The sequence below is a fragment of the Bidens hawaiensis genome, unplaced genomic scaffold (assembly GCF_021521415.1).
Source record: "Bidens hawaiensis isolate Kalapana, Puna unplaced genomic scaffold, B.hawaiensis_p1.1 tig00019438_1, whole genome shotgun sequence".
NCBI classification, from domain to species: Eukaryota; Viridiplantae; Streptophyta; class Magnoliopsida; order Asterales; family Asteraceae; genus Bidens; species Bidens hawaiensis.
The window spans coordinates 119,175-125,174 of record NW_027492950.1 but is presented as its reverse complement, the minus strand read 5'-3'; positions in this window follow the sequence as shown (position 1 = coordinate 125,174).

Here is a 6,000-nt window from a genome sequence, read left to right as displayed (position 1 = left end):
ATCACCGGCCACCTGGACCGTGCCCCGTCCTTTGCGAGCCACTACCCACAGTCTAAGTGTGACCTCCAAAATCCTAATTATAAGGTTTTATTTATTTATCTTATTTTTTTTCCTTTTGACTTTGTGTATTGATTGAAGATTTAAATCATGATCATTAAATGATTGTCAGATTGTGATATATCGGTACTCATCTAGTTATCTTTTACTTTCATTTACTGACTTAGTTAAATAGTTATATCATGGTATCATGTGAGATTGTGAGGGCAAACGGTTTAACTCTTTTGGTCATTATATATGATATATGAAATTTTATTCTTTTCTGTTTGTAATATGTGTATAATGTACTACCTTGTAGTGTGTAAAGTTGTACATAATTATTAATTTTGTTTTTAGATAATAGCAATATTCCTATTAATAGGCATGTAATAAAAAAATCTCAGTTTGTAATCAAGAATGTTAGAAGAGCTTAAAGAATTATCGGTTAGCCGTTATACTTATTGTTATAACGTTAACGTCGCTTAAAAAAATTAGCTTACGTTGCTCGATAGGGTCTGCATGCCCTTTTTATTTCAGTTCCACCGAGATACATAAATTCTTTGAGACGCCCTATAGTTATGATATTAAAATTTTGATAAGTTAGCTTTCGTATTAGCAAAGAAGCATGCATGACATTCACTCAAGAAAAAGTTAATGTCCTCGCAGTTTCCGCACATATATTAGACCATGTATAGTGGTAACCCTCATTCTTAAGCGTTTTGTGACACATGGTGTTCTAGTACTTAGCAACTAGGATTTTCGTAAAAAATGAAGTGTTAAAAAGTCCTTCAATCATTAGACTATGCGTAGTTTGAGCATTGTGGGTGACGTTTTGGCCCATAACTCTCCCCTACCTCCCTCCCCACCCCCCCCCACCCCCCGGTTGTGGGTGACATTTTGGCTTTTAAAGTTGTGTACACAATGTTGCAACATCAATTGTTTGTGAGAGAGATTGGGGGAATAAGTAATGATGGACCGCCACGTGTCTCACAATACCCTATATAAAGAGTTTTGATAATGCATGGTCTTACCAATCCCAAAAGCCCACCCAAAACGTTTAGAGGGGCTGTTTTCTCTGACGTTTTGGACCCCCCCCCCCCATCTATATTTGTTTGGTATTGTGTGTAAGCATCCATGTTAGCGTTTTGTGTCACATACGAATGTATTTTACACAAATTCAAGTTAAATTTAGAGACTTTTATCCTGTACGTATTGACTAAGAATTTATGGGGTTTTTTTTTTCTGCTAGTTGTAGAAATTAAAGGTTATGTGATCGGTATAAACTTTTGATTTATCTCTATCTTTGCTGTATATGTTACTAAAACATATTTCATTAACAAACTAAATATTTATTTCAATCGATAACCAACAACACGAGTAAAATTCAACGCTCATGCAAACAATCAAATTTTATCTTTATTTTTCACACGCTTGCGATTGCATGATTACCTTTCTTATTAATTAACTTCGCCTAACTTCATATCTTAATCTATAAGATATATAAACGAAAACCTAAAAATCCTAGGTGTCGCGATGTGGTCGCTCCCCCCTTTTTTGGAGTCACCAGATTTACTTGATTTTTAAATGGAGGCTTCTCATGCATTTGACCCGAATTCATGGGTATGGGTCTTACCAAACCCAGATATTCCTTAAAAGGGTTATAACATCTCATTAAATCAAAAACTAATATCACCAAATATTTGATTTAAAAATCCTATAAAGTAAGGATATACCCAAAATTAATATATGATTTATTTAAAAAAGTTATATATTATTTATAATTAAAAAACCAATTTTATAGTAAAAAAAATAAACGTGTATTGGGTCTCATCAAACCCATATAGCTTTTAAATCAGTTTATAACATCTCATTTATTTATTAAACAATATATCATCAAACCATAAGTATATTATTAACTTTCGTACAATAAAAAAATAATAATTTAAAAAATATATAAATATTATAAACAAATAAGATAAAACAACCCCCCTAATACACGAAAACAAAAAAATCCTACGTGTCGTGATGTGGTCGCTCCCCCTTTTTTTGGAGTTACCAGATTTGCTTAATTTTAAATAGAGGCTTCTCATGCATTTGACCCGAATTCACGGGTATGGGTCTCATCAAACTCAGGTATTTCTTAAGCGAGTTATAACATCTCATTAAATTAAAAACTAATCTCACCAAATATTTGATATAAAAATCATATAAAGTAGGGATATACTAAAAATTAATATATGATTTATTTAAAAAATATGTATTATTTATAATTAAAAAACCAATTTTATAGTAAAAAAATAAACGAGTTTTGGGTCTCATCAAACCCATATAGTTTTTAAACCAGGTATTAACATCTCATTTATTTGTGAAACAATTTATCATCAAACAATAAGTATATTATTAACTTTTATACAATAAAAAAATAAAAATTCAAAAAATAAATAAATATTAGCAACAAATAATATAAAACAACCCCCGTAATACGGGGGATAAAAACTAGTCTTAAATATATATAAACGAAAGCCCCTTAATTCTCTCAAGTCATCAAATTGCTTTATTCTTAAATGAAGACTTCTCATGCATTTGACCTGAATTCATATGTATGGGTCTCACCAAACCCAAATAGACTTTAAACGGGTTATAAGATCTCATTATATTAAAAATTAATCTTATCAAATATTTGATATGAAAATCTTATAAAATAGGGCTATACTAAAAAAGAATATCTATTTTTTTTAAAAAAAATTTATTTATAAATAAGAACCAATTTTATAGTAAAAAAATAAGTGTCATGGGTCTCACTAAACCCAGACAGCTTTTAAACCAGTATAACATCTCATTTATTTATAAAACTCTTTTATCATCAAATACTAAATATATTATTAACTTTCTTACAATAAAAATTAAGATTCAAAAAAATATATAAATATTATCAACGAACAATGTAAAACAACATGTGAGGATGTAAATAAATTACAATACATGTTGAATGCAAAAAAAAAAAAGGAAAATGAAAGAAAAAAAGGAAAAGAAAAAAAAGCTATATAACTAAGAATCTTAATCTTGAATATATATAAATGAAACATTTAAAAGCTTTCTGGTTGCTTCTTACATTCTCTCAAGTCACTTGATTGTTTTATTTGTAAATGAAGACTTCTCGTGCGTTTGACCCAAATTTATGGGTATAGGTCTCACCAACCAAGATAACCTTAAACGGGTTATAACATTTAATTATATTAAAAAATAATCTCACCGGATATTTGATATGAAAATCCTATAACATAAGGATATACTAAAAATTAATATCCATTTTTTTAAGAAAAAAATATTATTTATATTAAGAAACAGTCTTGTAGTAAAAGAATAATAAGCAGGTCAGGGTCTCACCAAACCATAGTTTTTAAATGGGTTATAACATCTTATTTATATGTGAAAACCTTTAATCATCAAACCGTAAGTAAATGATTAACTTTCTTACAATAAATAAAATTAAAATCCAAAAAAATATAATTATAACACAACCCCCGTAATACGGGGATAAAACCTAGTAATATATATAAACGAAACCATTAAAAACTATCTTGTTGCTCCCTACATTCTCTCAAGCCACTAGATTGCATTATTTGTAAATAGAGACTTCTCATGCATTTGACCCGAATTCACGTGTATGAGTCTTACTAGACCCAGATATTCCTTAAACGGGTTATAACATCTCATTAAATAAAAAATTAATCTCACCAAATTATTGATGTGAAAATCCTATAAAATACGAATATACTAAAAATTATTATATGATTTTTTTAAAAATATTATTTATAATTAAGAAACAACTTTATAGTAACAAAAATAAGCGGGTCAAGAGTCTCATCAAACCCAAATAACTTTTAAATCGGGTTATAAAATCTCACTTATTTGTGAAACTCTTTCATCATCAAATACTAGGTATTTTATTAAATTCTGTACAACAAATAAAATTAAAATCTAAAAAATATACAAATATTATAAACGAGTATTGTAAAATCCCTGTAAGATGGGAGATAAAAGCTAGTATATAATATATACACTTCTTAATAAACGATATATATTTTTTATATAGATATTACTGCTTTATATTATTTAACTAATTAATCACTTAAAAAGAATCAATGAACAACTCCATAAACATATTTTTAAATGGTTTCTTTTTTCAGGTTTACATGTAATGAAATATATATAACTCTTCACACACATTATCATTCTATGCAATAAACTTTCTGAGTTATTTTTTTTGATGTAATTGTTTTCAAAACAACTGATGGACTAAGAAACTGATGATAGCTGTCAGCAAAAAGATCCGATAAAGGACGAAATTCGGGCATACTCATGTCGAGTATGGGGGTAGCGCGACACTCATTGTAGGTTTGCTTCCCCAGGTGCAATTTTAGATTTACCTTTAGCTTTTTTTCAAATAAAAATCCTTTTACTGGCTCTCAGCCGATCAGTCGCTAATTCACTTCTATCAAAACAGAAACTTTAATAATTAATTAAATCACTATTAACCGTTTCTATCAATGTTGAAATGAGCCTTTTTACAACATTATTCAAAGTTTAAGGTATGAATATTTTCTGAATAAAGGTTATAACAAAAAAAAACCGATAACACTTGAAAGTTGAAAGTTATTATTAAACCTATAAAACATTTAGTATAGCTATTAGCATTAGCTTTAAGATGTGTGTTTAGGACACACGTTAAACAACCTCATTAAACTAATACAAATCTATAATGTGTTTTATACCGGATAGAGTAAGGGGTGATGACTTTAATTAGTTTAAATGAACACGCTAGCTATTGGAACAATTAATTATAACCAAAAAAATGTTGAATGAAAACTTGGGATATGAGAGGATAGACATCAAGATCAGTTTAATATCACAATTTTTAACAACTTATAGCTATACAATTTCATGATCAATTTTAACCATTTTTTCGGATAACGTGCGAGTGTGTTTTCTTCTATGATTAAGGCAAGAATTCAAGAAAGTCAACAAGTTTAAATTGGCAAACCAAACACATCAACTGGATTTGGTTAATATTTGAGGGTGTAAAAGTAGAACAAGATATGTATGAGAATGACATTGAGATGGCTTAGTCTAATGAGTTTTAGAAAAAAAATAACTGTTGAAGATATTTGTTCATTGTTAGTATTAAACTAGATTTTTGAACCCCTCGTTGCGGGGGAGGGGTTAAACCGTAGTTGAATACTCAATGTCCAAATTCTACCACAAAATCAGACGTGATTAACCCAAATGCTACCACAAAATAGGACATTGATTAACATTCATTCATTTATAACATTTGACAGTTTTATGCACAAAAGCGAAACCACCTTATGTGTTTTGTCACCGCGGACAACAAACCTTGTCATCTGCAACTGCAACACCATAGCCCATTATATGGCGTTGACGAACCTAAGACGAAGATTAGTGAATGCCCTGATTGTTAACTTTCTCATCCTCATGACAACATCATAGTAATTTAGCACATCTCTTTAAGGATATATATACAAAATATCTCATCCTTGCACTTCCAAAGTTGCAATATACTACAAAAACTTTATGTCAAACTAAGTATATTGATCATGGTATGCAAAATTGATATGGTTCTAAGTTAAATTTAGGTAGCATCATTCTCCTCATAAGAATATCAATTGAAATATGGCACTTGGAAAATGAATTCAGAGACACAAATAAAACCAAAAGAGAAGCACAAATTAAGTAATAAAACCATGTAAAAACATATATCACAAAAGCAGGCTCAGATAATAAACTATCACCATAGCCAGATAGTCGTTTTGTATCATCATCAACATAAAGAAACTATGGAGGTTCAGATAAGGCCAAGCTCATCATCATACCCTTTATCACCCAACAGATATAGACTCAGATCATCATCATAATCACATTTTCATTTATGATGTTCTCTGT